This window comes from Rhinolophus ferrumequinum, chromosome 21, assembly GCF_004115265.2.
Source record: "Rhinolophus ferrumequinum isolate MPI-CBG mRhiFer1 chromosome 21, mRhiFer1_v1.p, whole genome shotgun sequence".
Taxonomy (NCBI): domain Eukaryota; kingdom Metazoa; phylum Chordata; class Mammalia; order Chiroptera; family Rhinolophidae; genus Rhinolophus; species Rhinolophus ferrumequinum.
In genome coordinates, this window is record NC_046304.1 from 49384963 (window position 1) to 49410881 (window position 25919).

Below are 25919 nucleotides of genomic sequence, written 5' to 3' on the forward strand. Positions count from 1 at the left end.
AGAAGCCACGTCGAGACTGGTAGGAGGGGAGGAGACGCAGAATGGGCTCCAAACCTCCCTGTGGTAATTGAGAATCAGGTGGGATATTTTGGCTACTGAGGTTCCCCCTGGAAGAGCAAGAGACCCTAGCCCCCATACCAGGCTCCCCAGCCTGGAGTACTGGTGCTGGGAAGAGGAGACCCCCACAACATCTGGCTATGAAAAACAGTGGAGATTCCAACCATTCAGGTGGGACAGAAGGCAGTGCGAAACTCAGGCATCCTTTTAAACGGCCTGTGCACACACTCACTTGCTCACAGGCACTCACCTTGGGCTCCAGCGGACGGACAGTGACTCAGAAGGCCTTGGAGACATAGAGGGGGGCAGACTGAGGTATGTGGCATCAGTAGGAGGACTGGAGAGCATTTTCTCAGTGAGTGGTCCTTCTCTGATGCAGCTGGCAGGCGGGAGCCATCTTTCCTATATTGAGCCCACCCCCAACAGGCCAAATATGAATCTGATTGGCCTGGTGAGCTGCAGTGCTCCACCCTGCTGACTCAGCTGAGACCTGCCCCACCTAACTCCTGAACTGCCGAAGGCACTTTCTTCAGGAGCAGTCAGCCCCTCCCGCATTGCGCTTTCTTGGAAAACCGTCAGAGTCCACAGACCCCAGGTGAGTGGCAACTGGCCTGGATGTGCTCTGAGACTTTTGCTGAGTAGTTCCAGGCTCAGCACTAGCACCAAACCAGAGTCTACATTAACCTGGTGACCACAACTCTTCCCACTCTAGTGACTCCCCAAGACCCTGCCTCACCCAACTTGCGTACTACACAAGGTTTGTCAGTGACTAAACCTTAAGTGAGGTGGCAGCAAGCCTCAGGGTATTCTGGCTTTTTACAGGGCTACCCCAGGCCCGGTACTGGTGGCAGACGTCCTTAGTTCACAAAGTAGCCTCTCCCACGTTCTTCCAGGTTTAGCACAAGCAGGGAACAACTGCAGATCACTTTATAGCTCCTACCAGGTAGCCCTCTGTTGGACACATGCACTGGGTCACCTGGGCCTGCCCCAAAGCCCCTCACAAAAGGCACCAGAACCAACATACTTGGAGGTTGGCTTCAGACCACAGCAGAGCGTCACCCAATTAGCCCCACAAGCAGCACACACAAAGGGCAGTCTCAATAGACACCAGAGCCCACTGGGGCGAATCCTACTCAGTGGGGTAAGCCCCCTGCACAGCAGCCCATAAGTTGTGGATGTGGCCAAACCCCACAGTCAATCAGCCTGAGGGCCAATCCCACCTACTGACATGTCAATAGCAATCAAGGCTCAACTGTAACAGGAGGGCACATATAACCCACACAAGGGACACTCCTGGAACACCTGGTGCAGGTGATCAGGGAAACTGTGTCAGGGCCCCACAGGGCACCTACTATATAAGGTTCCCCCAGCCAAGATTGTGAGACACAGCAGATCTACCTAATACATAGAAACAAACACAGAGAGGCAGCCAAAATGAGGAAACAAAGAAATACGTCCCAAATGAAGGAACAAGAGAAAATTCCAGAAAAAGAACTAAACAAAATGGAGGCAAGCAACCTACCAGAGACAGAGTTCAAAACAATGGTTATAAGGATGCTCAAGGAACTTAGTGAGAATTTCAACAAAGAGATAGCAAGCATAAAAAAGGACATAGAAACCATAAAAAAAAAACCAGTCAAAAGTGAAGAATACAATAACTGAAATGAAGAAGGCACTAGAAGGAATCACCAGCAGACTAGAGGAAGCAGAGGATGAAATCAGCGATTTATAGGAAGGTAGCAGAAAACACCCAATCAGAACAACAAAAAGAAAAAAGAATCCAAAAAATGAGGGTAGTTTAAAAGACCTCTGGGACAACATCAAGCATAACAACATTCACATCATAGAGGTACCAAAAGGGGAAGAGAGAAAGCAAGGGATTGAGAACCTATTTGAAGAAATAATGACTGAAAACTTTCCCAACCTGGCAGAGGAAATAGACATACAAGTCCAGGAAGCACAGAGAGTCCCAAACAGGATGGACCTAAACAGGTCCATGACATTGTAATTAAAATGGCAAAGATTAAAGACAAAGAGAGAATCCTAAAAGCAGCAAGAGAAAGGCAACTAGTAACTTATAAGGGAGCTCCCACAAGACTGTAAGCTAATTTCTCAACAGAAACTTTGCAGGCCAGAAGGGATTGGCACAAAATGTTCAATGTGATGAAAAGCAAGGACCTGCAATCAAGACTACTCTACCCAGCAAGGCTATCTTTTAAAATTGAAGGACAGATAAAGAGTTTCCCAAACAAGAAAAAGCTAAAGGAGTTCATTACCACCAAACCAGTATTACAAGGAATGTTAGACAGACTTCTTTAAGACGGAAAAAAATAAAAATAAAAATTATGAATAATAAAATGGCAATGGCTACATATCTATCAACAATTACTTTCAATGTAAATGGATTAAATGTTCCAATCGAAAGACATTGGAGGGCTGAATAGATAAGAAAACAAAACCCTTACATATGCCTCCAAGAGACTCACTTCAGATAGAAAGACGCACACAGATAGAAAGTAAAGGGATGGAAAAAAATATTTCATGAAAATGGAAATAAACAAACGAAAAAAAGTTGGGGTAGCAATACTTATAAAATAGACTTTAAAACAAAGGCTATTAAAAAAGACAAAGAAGGACCCAGTAATCCCCCTTCTGAGTATTTATCCAAAGAAGTCCCAACGCTACTTCGAATGGACATGTGTATCCATATGTTCATTACAGCATTGTTTACAATGGCAAAGATGTGGAGGCAGCCTGGGTGTCCTTTGATGGATGAATGGATAAAGAGTAGGTGATACATATATGCAATGGAGTAAGTACTGCTCGGCCATGGAAGGGGACGAGTTCTTGCCTTCTGCAGCAGCATGGATGCACCTGGAGGTTATTGTGCTGAGTGGAATAAGACAGAGAAAGACAGATGTGATGTGATTTTGCTTATATGTGGAATCTAAAGAACAAAATTAACAAACAAAACAGAAACAAACTCATAGATACAGAGAACATTCTGATGGTTGCCAGATAGAAGGGGAGTTGAGAGTGTGGGTGAGAAAAGGGGAAGGGATTAAGAAGTACAAATTGGTTGTTACAGAGTAGTCATGGGGATATAAAGCAAAGCATCGGGAATATAGTCCGTAACATGGTAATAACCATGAATAATGCCATGTGGTTACTAGACTACTCAGGGGGATCACTGCCTAAATTACATAAATGTCTAACGACTATGCTGTACACCTGAAATTAATATAAAATAACATTGAATGTCAAAAAAAAAAGAAAAGAAAAAAGTACTGTGTATATACAATGGAACATTACTCAGCCATAAAAAAGAATGAAATCTTGCTATCTGCAACAACGTGGATGGACCAAAAGGGTATTATGCTAAAGGAAATAAGTCAGACTGAGAAAGACAAATACCATATGATTTCACTTATATGTGGAATATGAAAAACAAATAAACAAACAAAAGAGAAAAAAACAGATTCATAGAACATTTTGATGGTTGCCAGATGGGAGGGGGGTTCAGGGGATGGGTGAAAAAGGGGAAGGGATGAAGAAGAAGTACAAAATAGTCATGGGGATGTAAAGTAGTCAATAAATAAATGTAGTCAATAATATTGTAATAATTACATATGGTGTCAGATGGGTACTAGATTTATTGGGGTGATCACTTCTTAAGATATATAAATGTCTAATCACTATGTTGTGCACCTGGAACTAAAATAATATTGTATGTCAACTGTAGTCAAAAAATAAAAATTCTTAAGTGCAAAAAAATAAAATTAAAAGACGGAAAGAAATAAATGTTTGTGACTTTATATTTAAAAAGAAACTACAAATTATGAGACAGTTTGTTTTAGCTCCCATTTAACAAAAGTAGGCTGTGAACGCAACTCTTTTTTAATTCTTCAAATGAACAAAGAATAAATCAAATGTTGATTGGGGGGCATAATTTTTCTGACAAGATTGTCTGATAGCATGATACAACGTTCTTGATTTCACGTTTGACTTTCACAGCACAACCATAAAGAGGACACTTTTGCAAAAAAAAAATTGAAGGCGTCATCAATTTTCCCAATGGCCTGTCTTAATCCTCTCAAATTCAAATCTCTCCCTTTTGAAGTGCCTGTCATGTCGTCAGCCTTGTGGATTTTCTCTTCTGTAATTGTTAGCTGCCTGGACTCTGCCTTGCATGTGATTCAAATAATTCTCCATAATCACTTTGATCAACCTCAGGGAATTTTGCATCTTTGGCAAAATTTGAAATTGTTTTGCATGATACTCAAAAAGTTGGTAACATATGGATAACAGGAATAGGACAACCCACAGACCGGATGAGGAAGGATGGAAAAACTAGTGTTTAGTGTGAGGGATGTGTGAGTTGGGGCAGAGTTTTTTTTATAAGAGGGCAGCGGAAGAGTGGATATTTTTGTGTCGTGGCAAATTTCGTTTTCCTGTGCAACCTTCTAAGTTCAGGGACTAAGATCGTGGGAATGCGGAAAACAAGCACCCCTCTATAGGATCAGGGATATTAACTATAATATGTAAAGAGCTCATGCAAAGCAATGAGAAAAAAAATGGACAGAGACAAAAACCTATTATGAAAACCAATAAAGAAATGCAAGAGGCTAATAACCATAAGAAAAAATATTCAGCTTCGTTGTAAACAAAGAAACACACAACCGAGCAATATTTCACCATCAAATGAACGTTTTTTTTAAATTATAATTCTCAGTGCTGCTAACATTATGAAGAGCTGGGCCCTCCTTATACACAGTTGGTGAAGGGAAAATTGGTACAGGCTTTCCAGAAAACAAATGCAAAGCTATATCCAGCCTTAAAATTATTTCAGCTGCATCATATATTTTTTTTTATAAAGTCCCAAGCTGCCTGTTCACATCCTCACATCATTCTTAAAACGAACAAAGACTAAATCAAATGTTGATTTTGAGGGCGTAATTTTTCTGGGGGAAAAATAATCGTCTGGTGGCACAAAACAATATCCTTCACTTTGAGTGAAGTTAATTGCTTTTTGAGCTCTCTCTAAAGTTTGATCTCTCACTTGGAGGCCACTTTGCATAGGAAATAAAAAGACTTCCCCTCTGGGTCCCCCTACACAGGGGCGTGGAGCTGAGCAGAGCTGCCTCAAGGCACCAACTTGAGGTAAGAAGCAGCTCCTGCCCCAGCGGAGGGGCTCCTAGCTCACCTGCCTCAGTTTCCCTCCTCAGCAAATTCAAATGACTATAAGTGACAGGCCTGTGTGTGCATCCCGAGGCTCTGAGAAGCTGGGAGGTTAAGCTCTTAGAGGTCAGGAATCCACCAATATGGACCCAGGAGTATCTCAATGATTTCTCCAAAGAACTTTGCATTTCCCTCCATCTCCCCTACTATGCCCTTCGAGGCACTGTCTGGCTCCACACTCCTACAGAGATAAACGCTCTTTCAATTCAGATAAGTCTGGACACTCACCCTCTGATTCCACCCAACAGGGCTGCTACTGAAGCTTCTAGCCTCTGAATTGTCTGGACATTTTCAAGCACCCCTCCCCCAAGGTCTATTATCGTGCTTTGTTCAGACTAGTCCCCTTTTTGTCTCCTTAAAAAAAAAAAAAAATCTCCTTTTATGATTCAAAATGTGATCCTTGCTCCTTGTAGAAATGTACAAACCCACGGAAAGTGTGAAGAAGGAAGTTTTAAAACTCCCGAACCCCAAATTCCTCAACCTCACATTCAAAGTTCTTTGTGACCCAACCCCAGCCACCCGATAGGACTCCCACCTGGACCCTTCTGCTCTGTCCTTCTGCCTGTCACCGGCAGCTCGCTGTCACCTCGGCACCTCCGTTCTGCAGCCGCCCATCCTAGAAGCCCCTCCTCTCTGCCCATCAGAACCCAGGTGGAGAGCGCCCTGGAAGAGGAGGTGATGAGGGCAGTCTCCTCCATATTCCCACATTAGTCACGCAGCCTCCTGGGGCCTCGATTCCCTACCAGTTCCCAGGACAGCCTCTGCCCCAGCTACGTCCAAAGGAGAATCTGTAAGAGCTGGGATGTGTGAGAAGCTTTTGAGAGGCTGTGCCCATGTCAGGGGGTCCGTCTCTTCTTAAGGGCTGAGCCCACGTCACCCAGGATTCTGCAGGTTTCTCTAAACACCACCCCCCCACCCCCACCTCCATGCCTCCTCCTGCACACTCCCTAGCCTGGTCTCCTCGCTGCAACAAGGCAGGAGACAATACAGAGCTAAAGGGACCAAGAACCCATGAGAATGGCATCAACCTGACTATTGCCTGAAGACATCTGAGACCCAGCAGCGGCAGCCAGAGCCTTTTCTGAGCTTCCTTTATCTGAGTGAAACAGAGCTCCCTGCCCGCCTCCGAGAGCATCCAGACAGGGAGACCACTGACCTTTCACACCGTGACATTCCAAAACAATTGTGTAAATGAGCTGTCTCAGGCAGCTCAGGCTGTCATAGCAAAATACCACAGGCTGGGGGCTTAAACAACAGAAATTCATTTTCTCACAGTCGTGGATGCTGTACGTCCGTAAGCCCAAGATCAAGGTGTCCTCAGCGTTGGGTTCTGCAGCAAGCTCTCCTCCTGGCTTACAGACTGCCTCCTTCTCTGTGTGTCTCCACATGACAGCGAGAGAGAGCAAGCTCTGGGGTACCTCTCCTTATAAGGGCACTCAGCCCAGCATGAGGGCTCACTCTTATGACCTTGTCTAACCCTAATGACAGGTCAAAGGTCTTATCTCCAAAACCCATCACATTGCAGGCTGAGGCTTCAATATACGAATATGGGGGCATCCATTCTAGTCCATAACGCAAGTCTTGTCAGAACCTTCCACACTTTTCCACTGAAGCCCCAAGTGCCATCCCCAACCCCATAAAGCTGGCAGGTAAACTCCTACCTGTATGAACCAAGGTGTGTGAAAGGCTTTTGAGAAAGGCCTTCCCTATATAAGGGGGTCCATCTCTTCTTAAGGGCCGAGCCCCAGTCACCCGGGACTCTACAGGTTTCTCTAAACGCCGCCCACCCCCATACCTCTTCCTGCACTCCCGGCCTGGTTTCTTAGGAGACACGCCTTATAGAGAACTCCTGCGTGTATGTGAAATAAACCTTGTCTTCTGTCGGGACCTCTGTTTGCTTTTGCCCAAGCCTTGTCTCCCCCATCAGACTCGGCATATTTCCAGAGACTGTCCATTCCCTCTGAGCGTAGCGGGTGCCCTAGGGCAGGCTGATGGCAAATGACAACAAATTCGGGCTCAGTAAGGACAGACTCTACTCCAAAGGATTAGTGCTGGAAGAGAGGCAAGGGGTCCATCGCAACAAAGAGGGTGCTTTCACCATCAGATCTGCAAGCCCCTCGAGAGTTAGGCCAAAAGAGTTTTCTTTTATGGAGAGGAGTAAACAACACTAGAAAGAAGCAGGTGTAGGAGACAGGATGAGGGTAGCAGACGGAATAGTAGGTCCGATATGCTCTTCCCTGAGGCCAGCCCTTCCCCACGAGGGTTAGGCATAGGCTCGGGCAAGGCAGGCCAAAGTTCCGGGGCCTGGGGGGAGGGCGGAAACGGAACCAGAGTTTGGCTAAGAAGCATTTTGTCCCGATTCATCGGTCGGGGGGAAGCAGTTCAGCTCATCATTCATGAGGCAAAGAATGAGAATTTGGAGGGTCCGTGTCTGGCCTTATCATAGGTCCACAAGAGTTACCCAAGTCATATGGGAAGTAAGATACTTTTCACTAAGCCGTTTTCCGGAACAAAAGGGTGAAGGGATTCCTTTCATCTTTTCTGAGCACGGGCTCAGGTAAAATTCTACATTGTCACAGACACACACACACACACACACACACACGCATGCATAAGCAGACATGAATAAGGAAGTCTTGTTTTTAAAGCTTCCTGAGTTGCAGTTTCTCTTTTTATCTAGAGACAACAATTAGAATCTCCTAACAAGGGCAGGTTGACCCCTTGTTTTGGGGGGTTAACCTCCTTATTAAGAGGTTAATTAAGAGGTTACCCTTTTGCTTTTGCAAAGTGAACACCTACTTCCAGTGTGAGAGTGAAGACCATAAGGGCCTAAAAAGTCTGAGACACAGGAGAACAAAGGCTCTGCACATCAGTGAGAGTGTCCTCTAAACTACGATTGCTTGAAGGGAGCAATGAAATTTCCTCTCCCAAGGGCACTTCAGAGGTTGGGGGCTTGAGGTCTGAGGGGAGACCTGCTCGGGCACTCCTGGGGGAAGAGATTGGTAAGCCAGGCCTGAAACAAGGCCAAGGTTGAGTCCTGAGAAGGGGACCCCCTTGGGCCCTGGGAGAGAGCAGGTCACCGGTATTTTCTGGATTGTAATTCCCTCGGCCTGCTCCAAGCCTTCAGGAAAGCAGGCCTCCAGTCTATGGGTACCTGGGAGTATCCAGTGCTGTGCTGCTAAATGTTTAACAACTGGAAAGGAGGAAGGAGCCCTAGTTTGCAGTGTTTACTGATTTCCTTGGAATAAATACTCCCACCATCGCTGACAAAAGCAGCTGCGCTCACAGAATTCCTCAAGTGTCACCATCGGCGCTCATAAACTGGTGTAGGCCCGCTCCAGCAGCGGGCAGGTAAACTGCAGGGGGAGGTGGTGGAGGCAGCCTGGGGACGCCTGTTCGAAGAGGACCAAAGGGCCTCCAGCTCTGGAAACATGTGTGAGTGCCCCAGGAGTTCCCAGTAACCCCTGGAGTGGGGAGCCTATAACGTGTTAGTCAAGCACAGGTGGAAACTCTGGTGACTGGGAAGTGTGCGTGCCCCGTGCTGCACCCCGTGTGGCTTACAACAGCTGTTGGCAAGTACCTGGCGTGACCCTGACCCTAGATGTCCCCAGTCCATGCTCACTGCCTGAATCATGGGCAGGTTGGTGAAAACCACCTGAGAACATGCATGTGGGAATGCTTGAGCCGGCCCAGAACAGGCATTCTTGGGGAGCTCAGAGCGACTGTTAGAGAGTGTGTCCCAGGGTGAGCTCTGCCAGGCCTATGTGTGTCAACCCAGACGGCGAAACACTTGTACCTGAGGCCAGACATGGCCACCACGTCACCATATTCATTAACTGGGCAAAGTGGAAACAGATGGACCGAGAAGTTGAGAGACCTGCGAGAGCAAACCCACTCACTTAATGAAGTGACCTCGTCTCCTCCTTCCGGTGCTGTGCAATGGAAGAAATTTGCAGTGGCCACCTCGAGGGTGCAAGAAATGGTGCATGACTATTTTCTGTAATCAGATTCAGTCTAACTCCAAGTCTGACTCCCGTGGGGGTGGCAAGAAACTCAATCTTGTTTGGCGTTGGGGCTCCCTCCTGGCTGCCTCTGTGCCCAGGGTCATAGGAAGGCACCAGCAATCCTGGCAAAGTGACACATTCAGGGAGTCTGTGTGGTCTGCACTGGTCCCTTGAGGTCCAGCAGCTCTGCGGCATCTGTGCTAGGTTCAGGCTTGGGCTCTGCTGAGGTGGAGAGCCCTGGTGTTGGCCCCCCACTCCCTTCGACCCCCACCCTCAGGGCACCTCAAGGGAGCCCCCATCTCCTCCTTCCTACTTTGGGGGATTTCCCTCCTTTTGCTGTTTCTACCTCTGTCCCTCAAAGGCTCGTCGTCTCTCTTCCACTCTGGCCACCCAGCACCATCTGCTTGGCGCGCGAAGGCTTTCCCAGGACAAGCAGGAGAGAGGGCAGTCCTCACAGCTTCCGCCTTCTGCCAAGACAAGCAAGCAGATTCTTGCCCTGGAATGGGGGAGCAGAAACAGAGAACTAAACCCAGTCGGTCCAGACAGTCTGATTCCTCGACTGCAATGAAAACAACACGCCATTAAATATCACAGTTCATTATCCTGTGATGTCTTGTTGGGGAGAGAAACAAAGACTTTAGAAGGTGTACAAAGGGGACAGGGGACTCCATCTATGGACCTGGGGAGCGCGTGGCTCTGTGACCACAGGTGCAAATCGCTCATGCCGTGATGGCTGAGAAGTTCAGCTGGAGTCTGGAGAGAGCTAACAAAGGACCAGAGGCTCTGCCAGGGAGGCTATTGCTACATCTTCCTATCCAAGATTTGCAGCCTCAGCTTTCTAGAGGTTGATTTCCTCCTCCGAGGCCTATCTAAGTGTACACAGTCTGAACTGCCAGCACCGCCTGTGACGTAACTGTCTTTCCTTTCCTCTCTCACAACCACCCCCTCCCCACCCATCATCCCCGCCCTGCCTCCTTCCACCCTCTCCTTTCCAGGACCCTCCGCACCCTCCTCTCCCATCCCACCCTTACACCCTTCCCCAGCACCTGTTCTGGTCATTTCTTACGCATGGTGAGATGGAAGAAAGGAATGAAGCAGCTATGGCTGCCACCCCCTGTTGTGGCGAGTGTCACAGCACAAGTCCAACAGGGCTGCCCTCCTGCACAAGTCCAGAGTTCCTTCTCAGGCAGGAGGCTGCCACAATCAGAACTTGCCACCCACTGCACGCTCGACCCCGTCCTCTCAAGAACCTGAGCGGCAGATGCCCCCAAGGGACCAGGATGAAATGTCTGGCTGCATCTTGAACCCCACACTCCTTAGCCAGGACTCCTTAGTCCAGCTTCTCAGCTAGAGAAAGTCATGGCACTCTAGACTTCCCCAGAGTAACCTCCACGGCTGGGTCCCCAAAGTCCCCATTTCTGCCGAGACAGCCCTGGCCACAAATGTGGAAAGTAATCAGACTACCCAAGGCATCTCTCCAGGCCCAAGTGAGCTCTGGTGAGATCATGCCCGGGCTGAGCCTCAGACTGAGGCAACGATCCCAGTAACAACTATAATGGACTGAGCGACGAGAGCTGATGATTCTCCACGGCCACTCTGAGAGTGGGGCATCCCCGCCTGACCGCTGAGGAAACTGACACGCAGAGAAATCACTTAACCCACGTTCGCACACTTCATAAGTCTTAGAGGAGGGGAAGCCTCCTATGTCAGGTGCCCTTTTACGTTCCAACTATGTTATGGGATCAGAAGGAGGAGACATCACCCCATATCCAAGAGTGATTAGCCTGGATGCATTCACCAGATTACGCCGGCTCAGACAGAAGGGAGCAGATAGAACTCTGAACAAATAAATTTTGAGGGCAAGAAAGCAATTGGAAAGGACTGAACTATGGGGAACAGTCCGGGAAGCTGGTGAATGGTGATGGGCCAGGTGGAAATTTATTAAGATGCCTTTGGACTCTCCATGTAGAGTCTCCAAAGTGCTTTCACATACATCATGCTGATTAATCCTGACGACTCATGGGGTGAACGGGGCAGGAATTGGCTGAGCACACAGATCACACCCACCAGCCGAGGGGGTCGGGGGCCGGGGGCCGGGACCAGCGGTCACAGGCCCGATGAGGGGTGTGTGATATACTACCTGCACATGCGTGCAGCACCTGGAAGAGTTGGCACAGGTAAGGTTTGCTCTCTGTTCACTGGGGCAGCGCTTCTCACACCCAAACATGCACCAGAGGCCCTGAGGGTAGCGTTAAAATGCAGATTCTGATTTGGCAGGTGTGGGGTGGGAGCTGAAGGTCTGCATTTCTAGTAAGTTCTAAGGCATCGCCAATACTTGATCTACAACCGCGCCGGAAGTAGCAGGGTCTGGAGGTTGTTCCAGTCTAGGGGAGGCTAAGCTGCCCGGCTCAGCAGGCCTGGGCAGCTGCAGCTCCTCAGTCCTCTCCTGGGCTCCAAAGGGGCTGCAGACCCCCGAGGCCCCTGTGGCCTCTGACGGGACTCAGACCCCGCCAACTAGGATGCCCGAATGCGATCGGCCCCTGCCATGCTTGGCAGTGCATTGCTGGCACCAGAGCTGTTTAGGGCACCAGAGGGACTGAGGAAAGTAATATCCTCACAGCCTGGAGGGTGTAAATAATGAAAGTCAGATCCATAAGTAATTACTTTTTAATTAATTAGGAATGATGAATAGTGAAGACCTGGCGACTCGGGCGGAGTAGTGTTAACGGTAATAGCCTTGTCCCTTCCCCGGCTGAAATTGATTTGCTGGGGGAGGACGCAGAGGGGAGGGGGGCATCCTGGGTCTGGGGGACAGAGGAGGGCAAGGCAAGAAGCAGGGATAGCCTCCTCCTAAGGCCGAACCCAGGGCTTCTCTACACCCCGTTGAAGTGTCTCATCCCTGGGGAAGGGACCTGCAGAGAAAAAGGCCACACTTCTCACTTCCGAACCCTTTGCAGACTTACCTAATTAATCTTCACACACTTCCTGGGGAGGGAGCCCAGGGCTCCTTCCTGTCTGTCAGTGGGAGCAAAGCTGCTGTCCAGGGAGGGACTGCCGAGTCACGGAGCTCCAGAGGGCTGCTTCTTGGTGGGGGAGACCCTTCCCAAAGGCGGTCCCGGGTCCAGGGAAAAATCGGCCGGTGACCCTCCTACAACGGGTTAGTCCCCACCAGGAGGACAGAGGGATCCTGGTGGATCACGCCACGCTGCAGGTTTTCCTGTCACCCAGGGCCCTGCATGTAGGAGACCCTCGGTCCTGCCCCCACCTATCCATGAACTAAACCAGAAAGCAGGGCCCTCTGTGCCTTCACCCCCACCCCCTACTTCTGGAAGAAATAACATCCTTCAAAGATGTGAAAAGCAGACCACGAAGCATTCCAGCTCCTCAGTTTGAAAAGGAGGCAACATCCGATTGTCACAACATGAACACAGCAGGCCTGACTCCCCACTTCTCACACTGCACAGACCCTCACCCCCAGCCTCTGAGGACAGTTGTGGGGGGAGGGGCTCCCCTTCCCTGTAGTTCAACCAGGATGAGCAAGCGGGGGAGGAGGACAGGTGAGAAGGCAAGGGATTAAAAGTGTCTTAAGCCTTTGAAGGAGGGACGGGCTTAGAGTGAGGCAAATGAAGCTCTGGCATCCAGCACACAATTGAAGGGGACACCCACAAACCTCAGTCTATTTCCTGGCCCTGTCTCCCTGAGAGGAGAGATTGCCGAGGGCCTCACTCAGACACAGCATCACCGCCCACGTAGGATGCTAAAGGACGAGTGACCTCACACGTAGAGGGGGTAGCTAAGTTTTAAGCAGCTTTGAGGAAGGAAAGAGAAGCAGTGGGACAAGAAGGGAAGTCCGGAAAAGGAAAGGAAAGAGAACTCACTTTATTCTATTTAGTATGAGGCCAGGTTCTTTGCACGGAAAGAAAGCATCGGCGTCCCACCTACAGGTGCTCAAACACAGGCAGACTCAGTTTCCCCACCTCTGTAGAATGGCCTGAGCTGAAAATCCACAATGAACAAAATAGCTAAATGTTAAATAAACACCTGATTCCACCCCACACTTGGCCTCACGCTCCTCGCCCTAATCCCTGCCCTATTGGATCCTGTCTTTATTTGAAATTTGGATAATTTTTCCATCGATACTTTGAATTTTTATTTTTTAAAATAATGCATTAAAATATCATCTATCTTGATTACTGACTTTCTGCCCCTCTCCCTTACACCTGGCACCCAAGGGGAATGCCTCCTTTCTCTCCCTAGTCTCAGTCCTGCTTGAAAGCCATATGTGAGCAAAGAGCATTGATTTTATTGGACACAAAATCAGACACAGAACTAGGTCCAGCTTTACCGCTACTCCCAGCCAAGAGTCAGTTTCCACCTCCATAAAAATGGGCTTCTAATGCCTCTGCAGAAAGAGGGTGAGACGAGAATGGTGTCCAGCACGTGACAGAGCCTCAAGAAATGACAGCTCCCTTCCACTCGGCCTCTTCCCTAGCTGAGGCCCTGGACTCAAAGGGACTGGAAGCCACAGGCCCACAGAGCCCATCAACGCTGGTAGGGGACCGCCAACCTTTCCAAAGTCCCTTCCAGATCTCCCTTTGGCAGGTTGAGAAATGAACTGCAGATTCAGTGTAAAAAGGAAAAACCAATAATTGCAGCGGTGTCAGACCAATTTGTTTGTGTTAATTGCAGCCAATTAAACTTTTCTTTTTTTAAGTTACCCCAGGTCAGGCTATCTAAGGGAAGATGTTTTCTGGCCAGATGGTAAAAAAAGCTTTTATGTACCCGCCCATGAGGTGGAAGAAGACACATGAATTTCAAAGGCACCCCAAAATAATGAACAGATGGACAAAGGGCCAGGAAGAAAGGGCCAGATGGAAATGGATGAACACGACAGTCTGATAACCCAGCCCCGTGAGAAGCATATGAACGTGAGAGAAGGAAGACCTAGATCGGCCTAGACTGGCTACTCAATGTATGGTCCATGGACCAGCCGCGTGGCATCTCCTAGGAGCTTGTTGGAAGTACAGCGTCTTGGGCCCCACCTCAGACCTGCTGAGTCAGAATTTGCATTTGAACAACACCACCACCCCCCCGTAGGTGGGGGGGCATTTGTACATACAGTACAGTTTGAGAGACACCACCTTGAGATTCACCCATTCTGGATGTAAGCCTAGCCAGCAAACAGAGGCTCACTGGAGTGTGGAGTCTTCTCTGAACCATCCCATCCATGGCCAGCGGCCCTGGCCACTCACTAAAAGAGGCCCTTTCCGTCGTTCCCCAATCTCTGACTCAACTCCATTCCCCTGCAAATCAGTTCTCCACCGGCTCTGCCCTGCTGGGGCTCCAAGAGCTGTCCTCCTGTGTCTGCTTGGATTCAGCCAATGGGAGACCCTGGCTGGAGGTGGGGGGTGGAAAGAAAGAAAAGCAGGGACATTTATTCCCTGCTCTCTCTCTCTCTCTCTCTCTCTCTCTCTCTTTCTCTCTCTCTCTCTGCAGGGTTGCAACTTAGCAATGACTGTTCCAGTCCTTACGGCTGCATTTGTCAGGCGCCGTCCCGAAGCTACAGCTTGTGCTGGCATCCGTTAATAATGCTCCCTCCTCTTGCAAGCCCTTCAGGCCTACAGGTGGTAACGGCTTCCTGGCTCCTCCCTGGGTGTCTCACTATTCCTTGTTCTGTTTTCCTTAATCCTACTGCTTTAATTATTTTAAAAATGATTATTTGGATATGGTAAGGCCAAGAGATCAAGAGATGACTGCCATTGAAAAGATAGTTTATGATACTCACTGATTCCCAAGAGAGTTCCACAGCCTGTCACAGGAGGGCCCCATGGAGAAGCACCAGGGTTGGTCACAGGCAGAGGGAGAAGGGAGAACTGGGGGAAAGCATGGCTAGTTTGGATAATTTCAGTGGACTCTGGGGCTATCCTCCCAAGTTGTCTGGCCCCTGGCACTGGAGTGGCTGGAGCAGGTGTGTAGTGACCTGGAGTGTGAGAGCCCAATAAGAGAGGTAGGGGGTGGGGCTCTGAATTGGCCGGTTTTATTTGAAAATCACATTCCTGGGGCAGAGGACTCTTCCCACAGGAGGGAGGGTGGGACAGGAGGCCAAGGCCAGGTGACTCAGGCCTGAGTCCAGAACACGATGCGTCCAGCCTACGCATGAGGGCAGGTGTTAAAGCCCCAGGTTTACAGAAGCCAGAGACATAGCTGACACACTTACCCCTGCCTCCAAAACACTCCTTCACTAAACTCTCTTCCATTAACCCTTTGACTGTGCCAGCTGCTTCCGGCAGGGTCCTGACTAAATCGTCTTCTATGATTCTGTTTTTTCCAACCCATGAGGACATCTGGATTCTTTGCCTGGACTATGGGCCCTTCGGTCTTAACTAAACCTGTAACACAACTGGAGTCTCTTTGGAAGACAGTCATTTTCACAGGTGATTCCTGCTCCCAATACGACACCTAGAAAGGTTTATATGCAGTTATCCCGAGGAAAGCGCGAGTACGGGCTTCTTCCCAGCAAAGGGCAAGAGGCATGTCGTGGGTACAGAGCCCATCCTCTCCCAGCCCGAGAGAGTGGGGTCATCGCCCTCCCCTTTGCCTTGCCTGCCACCTCCTCCCTGCCCTTGAGGGCGGGGTCAGGAGCCAGGAATGTGCTGAGCGTGCGTGCTGCCTGGTGCTTGGATGGTAATGATGACCAGATTTAATAATAATTAGTGACTGCACATTTGCTGCAGCAGATGAAATCATTGTACAGGAAGGCTGGTGGTGGAAAGAGAAAGCCACGAATGCCTTTTCCTTTCATCACTAAAACAGCAAAGCTACAGAGCTTGCCCCCAATTAATTAGCACTGTGTCTTATCAGCACCTTTGTCTACTGGTCCTCACACGACACAAATGGGATGTCGCCAGCTGCCCTGGCTGCTGCCGCCCCACCTAAAGGAGCCTCAGGCCTGGGCAGAACCGCAGAAAGGTTTTCCTGAGCACCCCACCATGATCTGGGGGGTAGGGAGCACATGTGGGGTGCCTAGAGATAGCTGTATCTCCAGCAGAGCAGGAAACCAAATCTCCTGGCCACGGAGCCAGTGGTAGTGATGCAGAGAATCTTGCCCACGCAAAGAAATGCCAACTGCCAGCAAGTGGCCAGGAAGACAGAGTGACAGTGTTTGCATCTGCAGAAGTGCACGAGCTCTAAGACACGCTCTCAAGACCAGCTTCTGGGGCATGTGACCAGTGTAGCCGCACAGGGCTCCATGCCAGAGGGCCCATCTTAAAACTCGTAATACTTGAATCTTTGAATCTTCCATTTGCAAATGAAGTCCAATGGGACAATGGAGAATGGGTGGGGGTGGGAGGGGGCTCCCTTGCTTCCCCACTTCCCTGGGGGTGATTCTCAGCCATCCACTCTCCCACCCACTTCAGCAACTGCTGCTGCTCTTTCATCCCTGATGAGGAACTGTGTCAGGGGGCCAGGGTCCGGTGTGTGCACCCCACGCACTGAATTTTGGGTCCCAAGCATCTGTGAGTGCATGCACTCACCCCGCAAGTATTCCCATAACAAGGGAGTGTCACAGGAAATAACAAGTAAACACATCCTGACAGGTCGAGAGAGCGCGACTATGAAAGAAAGGAAAATCGTGTTTTTCTGCCTTGGGAGCAAGGAGCCCTGCATTTATTATTTTTTTTCAAAGATATTATTGGGGAACAGTGTGTACTTCCAGAACTTTTTCCAAGTCAAGTTGTTGTTTTTTCAATCTTAGTTGTGGAGGGCTCACCTCAGCTCCAGGTTCAGTTGCCGTTGCTTGTTGCAGGGGGCGGAGCCCACCATCCCTTGTGGGACTCAAGGAATTGAACCATCAACCTTGTGGTTGAGAGCCCACTGGCCCATTTGGGAATCGAACTGGCAGCCTTCAGAGTTAGGAGCACCGAGCTCCAACCGCCTGAGCCACCAGGCCGGCCCTGCATTTTTATTTTGAACCGGACTCTACAAATTATGTACTGGGCATGCCTACTGCTCCTCGGGCAGGATTTGGGGTGTTTCAGAAGGTTCCCCCAGCCATCTGGGCAGCTGTGACTACATTCAACCCACACAGAGACCGTGCTACATGCAAGGGGTCCCGTGTTGGGTGGAAGGTGGAAGTCACAGCTCCCTCAAAGAATGACGATTCTGGGCTCAATCGCCCCTTCTGTGCAACTGAGCGCACACCTCAGAAAACCTGAAACTACTTGTAAATTTAAAAATATAGTGGTAAAGAGATCCTCATGCCAGTGTTTAAAGCCCTGGGCCCTGGCTGGAATTTGCTTCGCTGGGGAGGTGGGGAGAGAGTGACCCAAGGGAGGCAGTTTGGGAGCAGTTCAAACCAAGTAGGATCAGCCAGTCTGGAACTCTAGACCCGATCAGGGGAGCTGCCCTGTACTGGTTAATTATGGAGGCACCAGAGTCGGAGATGGTTAAATTCCTGGTCCTGCTACTGACTGTGTGACATTTGTAAGTCCATTAAAGTCTCAGAGCCTCACTTTTCTCACTTGTAAAACGAGTGTCCTTGACTCAAACTGAAAAACTGTGGATTACACGACATAGAATGCCTAGCACATAGTAGGTGTTTGCTAACAGCTCAGGCTGTTATAAACAAGTTCCACAGACTGGAGGGCTTACGAACAATAGACATTTATTTCTCACAGTTCCGCAGGCTGGGAGTCCAAGCTCAGGTGCCAGCATGGTTGGGTTCTGGTGAGGGTCCCCTTCCAAGTTGCAGATGGCCAACGTCATGCTATAGCCACACATGGTAGAAAGAGGGCAAGAGAACTCCTTAGGGTCCCTTTTATAAGGGCACTAATCCTATTCCCAAGGGCTCCATCCTCATGACTTGTTGGCCTCCTGAGGAATCCAAAGTTAAGTAACTTGCCCAAGGTTTGGATCCACCTGCAGACAGCTGGACTCCAAAGTCCAGTCTGAACCAAAGGCACATTCTTCCCCTCTGTGAAATGGGCCCAATAACCTCTACATTGACACCACCCGGGACTTTGACCTTCAAGTGAACTCAATAAGCATGAAAAGTGATCGGAAAGGAGAGAGTAGACACAACGTGGGCACAAAGAACCAATGTGCTAATGTGGAGCGCCCGTGTGATCAGAGAGAGGGCGAGAAGCAAAGAAGTGGGAGACGAACCTCAGCAGGGCTCCTGGCTCGCTCCTCTCCCGCCAGCGGCTGTCACCATAGTAAGTCTGGGCACCCCTCACCCCACCCCACCCCATTCCAGGGAAGGCACAGCTTGTGGACAAAGAAGGGCACTGGCTGTCTACACTGCTTGTGACCGTTAGACCATTTCCTGGGAGGAATCCAGGAGCTGCAGCTCCCAGCCTGTCTGAGCCAGGACACAGCAGAAATTAAAGCATGTGGCATCAGTGCTGCTGACACATGGCCCCTTGTGGTGGTACAATGACGACGTGTCTGCCCGTCACTGCTCTCCTTCCCTCCCAGCCCAGGAAGCTGTCCTGAGAGCGGGCTCATTTGCAGTACACACTGCCCCTAGAAGGAACGTCTTCCTTCATCCGTCCCAGGTTCTGGGATAAAGTGACCAAAACCCGCTAACAAAGATCATCCCTGGGCTTGGCTACATCCAGTTCTAGCCAAATCCAGGAGGCCGCCCAGAAACATTTTTTAATTCTTTTGCAATCAGCATTTTCCGTTCTTCATTTGCTGGTTGAATAATGCAGCCTGTAAAAAAAGGGCCCTCAGCACAATTCTGGCGCTCGTTTACAATGGAAATTGGGAAAACGGCGAAACACATACTGCAAAATGCATTTAAAAGAAGATGATTCAATTGGATTTGGCAGCTCTGATATTCAGGACCAGAAGGAGAAAATCTGTCTATGATTTGAACATGTATAATTAAGATGAAAGCCTTAAGTACCGGGTGCATTTCTTAAGATGTCACCGGCTCTGTTGACTCGGGGCGTTGTGATCAGTTGTGCAGAGCATTTATTTCTGAAATCTGAATAGCTATGAGTGAAATGCCTTTTGAAAACCAGCACGATGGAGCCACGTCAAACCCTGACACTGCACACAGCTCATCAGATGCGGTGAAGGCAGTGAGAGCAAAGAATGCCTCGGGCCCAGCTTGAATCTTCCCCCCAGGTGCACCTTGAACCTTGCAGGCTAAGACTCAGGCAACATTGGATCCATGTGGTGTGTCCTATTTTGGTTCTTCTGGTGCCAGCAGAAGTGCCAGTGCCCTGGGAACTGTTCCATCCTGAAAATAGACAGCCCACTTTGAATGCTGGGATCGTGGGCTTTCAATTAGGCAACCTCATGTCGTGGAAAAGACTGTGTGGTAGGAAGCAGAAGACCAAACAGGCTCAAACCCCATTTTCACTTTTGGTAAACTGTGTGATCTCGGGCAGGTTACTTAGCCTCTCTGTGCCTCAGCTGCCTCATCTGTAAAATGAGCTAAATAATAGAACCTCCTGTGTTAAAAGCACTAGGACAAGTAAATGAGGTGATCTGTGGAAATCCCAGCCTCTAGCACCTAAATGGCACTTGCTGCATGTGAGCTGTTATTCTTGTTCTCTTCAGCCCTCTCTCTCAAGCCACCAGAATAATCTCCACTAGCCCAACTCAGCTCACTGGCTGGGCCATTGGCCCCCAGGTTCTGATCTATGAGGAAACCAGAATGTCATGACAAACCTCGCTTGCAGTGCAAGATGACTCAGTAACAGGATTTCTGGCAGCCTGACAACAGCCTTCTCCATGGAGAGCTGGAGGCTTCACATAAATGACTCATGGCTGAAGCTGGGACAAGTCACATGATCACACTTGTCACATGACTTGAAAACTCATCTTCCTAAGCAGAGCTGGAATCCCCCTAAGACTTCTGGGGTCTCCTTTTCAGATGAGAGAGAAAGGAATAGGCACAGTGCTGGTTTGAGCCCTAACCATTCTATGCAACCGTCTGGCCTCCTCTAGATAGAATGTGGCCAGACTGTGTGTGACAAAGGGACTCACTCTGCCCTCTCCCTAAGCAGCCCACCCTTTCCTTGGGATGAAAGGGGTGAGGGACAGGTGGGGGTATCGGGAGCCAGTAGAGGAAAAGACAGAAGCTGTAATGCAAGGAGTAGTTACAAGCAGATTCCATGCCACAGACAGCTCCTGGGCTGTCGCAAAGCCCCCAGAATAGCCATACTCCGCGGAGCACTGGTCAGTGCTTTCCTACACCTACCTGCAGCCTGCCCAATGGGTGCAACCCAGCCCTAATCCCCAAGACTAAGAGTCCTGCATCGTGTGACCAGAAGAATTCAGCCCCTCCATTCCAAATGAGAAGCTAGGGAGGAACCCCCTCTCACAGACAGTGGCAGCTGGAAACAAACTCAGGCCATCGGCACAGGTGGGGAAACTGAGGCCTACCCCAGCTCAGCAGAGGGCTGAGGCACAGTGGAACTATCATACTCCCAGCCTTGTTCTGGCCCAGACCACTGGCCCACACTGCCCTGGATTCCACAGCCTTGGAGTTTCGTGCATGCAGTGGCTTCAAATTCTCCAGCTTTGCCTCACACCTGCTGTGTGATCTTTGGAATGTTACTTCACCTCTCTCTGCCTCTCTTTCAGCACATGTAAATGGGGTAAAATGGGAGAGTGAGCAAGAACCTGGCCTGGCAGAGCAGGTATTAAGTAAATGTTGGCGCTTTCCTTTTCCTGACTTCTTTTCTTGTCCCACCTCTTCTTTCCTTCTTCAAAGCCGTGTCAGTAACACCTGGGCCTCTGTGACCTCTCACCTTTAACATCCTGCATGCACAGCGATGCCTCCACCCCTGTCTGACGGTGAGGCCCTCGGCGATTTCATCTGACAGGGAGAGAGGCTGGAAATATGCCAGAAAACAGTCTGTGGATCTTAAGGAAAGCCCAGGGCTCCATTCCCTAAGAGAAGTAAGAAAGTACCTACAGGCCCCCGTCCAAAGCTTCTGATGTACTATAGTGTGAAAAATTAATGTTTCTGGTTTCACAAGTTTTGTTTCTTGCTGTTTACCTTCCAAATCAGGCATAGCTTATAGGAACCAAAGCAATCTGACAGGAGCAGGGAGAAACAAAGAAAGAATCAAAGACAACGCTAAGCAGAGAAACACAGAAGCTGGGATCTCCTAGGGAAGGGACGCACCACACTGGCCTCTGAGGGCTTACCGGCTACAACACTGACAAGCGGTTGATGCTCAGGTCTCCTAAGCCGGCCAGAAGACAGGGCTAGCCTGGCTAACGGGGCTCATACAATCCTGGGGGTGATGGTCCCCTATCAGGTTGACCAAACAGGAGAGCCTGCTTAGGTACCAGAAGCCGAAGGCAGCACTCAGCAGGTGAGGGGCCAAGTTGATAACTGGGTGGTGCCCGGTAAGTCCCAGAGGCCAGGCCGTATACCCATGGCAGGCTCTGAGGTTCCCAGCCCTTCCCATCAGATAAGTGGGGTGTCACTGCCGTCAGCAATGTCGTCTGTCGGGGAGGCCAGAGCAGAATATATAAGAGAGGGATAATCTCTGGATGTTGAAGGCCATTCCACGGAACTATATCCTTCGAGACTTGATAACCTTAGAGAAGAGAGAGAAGATATTTAGGCCCCCAGTCCAGAGCTTCTGATGTAATATAGTGTGAAAATGAAAAGTCTCTGGTTTCACATGTTTTGTTGTGTTTTGTTTTGCCTGATTTGCTTTGGTTTGGTTTTAACCTCCCAAATCAAGGGAGTGATGTGCGTGAGGGAAGGAAACTGGCTCCATGTAAAAGCCCAGACACCAAGCAGAGGGAGCAAGGGCTTAGGACATAGTTGACAAAGGTTTCGTTCAAAAGAGATTGAACTTGAGGCACTTTGCCACTCAAAGGAGAAAGTTCCAGGTGTCAGAAACTCCCTGTCGTCCAGGACCGGACTCCCTGAGCAGAGAAAACAGAAATATTAGGACTCCGAGATTGGGCTTCCTGGGAGCATTCGTTGGTCAGGTTGCTGAGGATTTTTTGTTGTTGATCTTTACTATCTGCATATTCTCCCCCAGCAGCTTTTTGGCCTCCGTGGGGAAGGCTGATTGTCACTCTTCATACTCTCCCTGTTGCCTAAAGGATTCTACGGTTGGCTTAAGTGTTCAGAGAATGAGCTCTGGGGACAAACACGGACCCCCGCGGACCCTGCTAAGCTGATGGTCTCGGGCAAGGTGCTGAACCTCTTTGGAGCACAGTTCCCGTCTGCCCCACTGCCATCCTCACACCCTCTTCCTGCAAAGCTCACTTCCTGCTGCCGGAGCGAAAATCACCAGGACTCAGTTCCCTGCTCTTGACAGCTAGGACACGGACATGTGGCCAGCTCTGGTCAATGAGACTCAAGGGAATTTGTGCGGATTCTCCATGAAAGTTGCCCTGCCTTATTTTTTAAGACTGAGGAGGAGGAGGAAAGAGGAGGAAGAGGGAAAGAAGGGGTGTAAGAGGAGGGGAAGAAGTGGAAGAAGTGGAAGAAGCCCTTGGTCGATACTCGTTGCCTCCTTTGAACATGGATGGGTGAGGGGGTGAGGCTTAGAGCTGTCACCATCTTTTGATGAAACACGAGAGCTGTGAAACCCTCCCAGGTCCTTCCCAGAGCCATGACGTCACTGTGCTGCTGAAGCGAACACAGAACTCTCACCCCCAGGTTCCTGTGTGAGGGAAGAGAAGCTCCTGGGATGTAAGCCCCTTTCAGCTGCCTGTGGTTACTTGCAGCAGAATGCTCTCCTAGCCCTAATGTACGCAGCTACAGAGTAGAGTGTGACTGTAGCAGCCATGGGACGCCATGGCGCACGTAAAGTGTGCACCCATGTATGCTGCACAGAGGATGGCCACAGAACGAGGTGCCTCTTATTAGCCAAAACCAAACTTTGGGCCTCCAAACCCAATTTCTGTGAGGCTGCAAAAGGACAGTCCCCTGGAGGCCAGCCCAGGTGCCCAGGTGCCACCCAGGTGCCAGGATATAGAGGGGGTCTCTAATGCAAGGACTCAGCTCCCGCTCCTCGCACAAGAACGCAGGACATGGTGAGGCCAAAAAGGAACAACAATGGAGCCATAGACAGGGGAGTCATACCACTATAGTCTCGATGGCAGCTGGTCAAGACACAAAAGCAAACATCTGTCAGTACCCCAACGAGGGGTCTTCCTGCATCCCAGTCTCGCTGGCTGCAAGGCGAGACACAGGAAATAGGATCAACACGATCCGCAATCTAAAATCCGCTTGCTAACTGCACTTGCAAACCACAATCAGCACTTCGCGGCGTAGCCACGGCAGCTATATTAGTGGCTAATGGCCAACTGGTTACAGGTGACGGCCAACTAGCCACAGCTGATGGCCATCGGATCACAGCTGATGGCTACCTGCTACCCGAGCCAGCACCTTTCCACATGAGGTTGAGAGCCTGGAAACTGCTCTCTGGGACTCCATCCATAATGCAGAGTCTCTGTGCCCGTTCTCGGCGGGGGACACAGAATATGGTGAGGCTGAAAAGGAACACCCACGGAGCCATGGATAGGGGGTTCATACCACTATATTCTCGCTGACAGCTGGGTTGGAGATACAGGAAGCAGTAGCCATACGATCTGCAATCCACCGTCCATTTCTCTGCCAACCGCCTTGTCAGCGTAGCCACAGCAGTTATGTAAGTGGCTAATGGCTAACCGGTTACAGCTGATGGCCGTCTACTACCCGAGCCAGCACCTTTCCACGTGAGGCCGAGAGCCGGGAAACTGCTCTCTAGGACTCTGTCCCCACACTCTCCCTATAGGGCCTCACTGGCCCAGAACACCACCCCTAGTGAGCATCTGCCCAGAACCCGGGGAGGTAGGGGAACAAAATGTGAGGTCTTGGAAAGGGAAAGTGTCAAGGAAGTGAGCCGAAAGGGCTGTGAACACCTGACTCCTCCAGAAAGAGCTGCGAGGCGAAATGCCAGCGGAGCTTCATTTTCAGCCCCTGATTGCATTAAAAAGATAATGATGAGTCATTTAACTTTGCATCTGAAGAGTGAAGCAAATTACCTGTGTCTGTATTGCTTAATGACGGAGACACTAACAGGACCTTTGCTGCCCGAGGAACCAAAACTGACCTATTGCAAGGAAGCAACATTATGCCTGTGGCTTTGCCACTTGACTGAAGCCATCCATCAGGTGGGGGGTGCACCCCCCCTGTACCCCACGTTGTCCTCCCCCAGCTCCCTAATGAGCTCCGGCTCTCTGAACCCGATTATCCTGGTGCCATTAGTTATTTCCTGAACATGAATCACTGGGCCCCTGTTAGCCAGCGCTCAGGCGTCCTGGTGTGAATTTTCCACTTTGACTGCGTTTCCCCGGAGAATTAGTCGTGTGAGCCAGAGTGCCGGACCCCTCTTCCCCAGCAGCAGGAAATGCCAACGTCTCCCGTGGCCTTCTGAGAAGAAGGCGATGAGAGAAATCGAGAACAGCGGACCACATGAGTCCTCCAAAGTCTCTTCTGTGATTTGGGGTTTCATTTCCTTTAAGGTATCATTTCCATACGGTAACATCGACCCCTTTGAAAAGTGGGTGGCTCTGGGAGTTCTAGCAAATGTGTAGTCATGTGGCCATCACCCCATTCAGAGGCAGCACGGTCCCATCATCCAGAAAACGTCCCTTGCACCCACTAGCACTAACCTCTCGTCCCTCTCCCAGGCCCTGGCCACCACTGCTCTGTCTTCTTTTCCTATATAGTCGGCCTTTCCCACCATATCATATACTCTGCGAAGCCTTTGAGTCTGGTGTCTTTCACTTAGTGAGCTGCATTGAAGATGTATTCAGGCAGTTGTGTGTACACAGTTTGTTTGGATTTTGGTACCACTATGTGGACGTACCACAGGTTGTTTGAAGGGTCCCTGGGTGTTCAACGGGTACTTACCTACCCTAAGCCAAACCCTTGAATGTATCCTAAATCCTCAGAAAAGACTCACAGGCAGGCACAATGATCTCCATTTAGAGATAAGAACATAGGACTAGAGAGCTAGAAAGACGAAAGGATGGCCTGAGCACCACAGGTGGGGCCATGCAATCCACCTTCCATTCATTTCTTGAACAAACAATTCATGGAGCCCCTTCTATGGCCGGGATACAATGGAGAACCACACACAGTCCCTCCTCCCTCTACCCGCTGTGCAGGGTGAGTTCTCCCGGCTTTCTTGCACCTGCGGCTGAAACGCCTGTGTGCATGTGACCCTGAAAGAATGGTCTCCCTAGTGTGTGTAGGGAGAGAAAACTCAGCCAGCCCAGGACCCTAAGGAACCGACAGCAGGAAGCGGGAAGAAGAGGCAGTCAGAGATGTATTTTCCCGGCACGTATGTGCTCTTGAAACAGTGAAATTGCAGGTTTCACTAGACAGACGTGCCAGCCTCTGCCTGAAAGTAAATATAGTTATCCCCACAGCTTGCTGCAAGCTCCGGTCTCCATCATTACTTGGGCCATAAGAGAGGAAGTGGGGTGGCACAGGGGCTTTCCTTCCACCCCGAGACTGGCCATCCTTCCAGGGGAGACAACGCCGCCTCACAGCCTCCCATGAACAGCCATGAATACACCTGGACAAGTAAGTCCTCTGGACAACGCAATGCCCGCAGCAATGTGCCTGATTTCTGC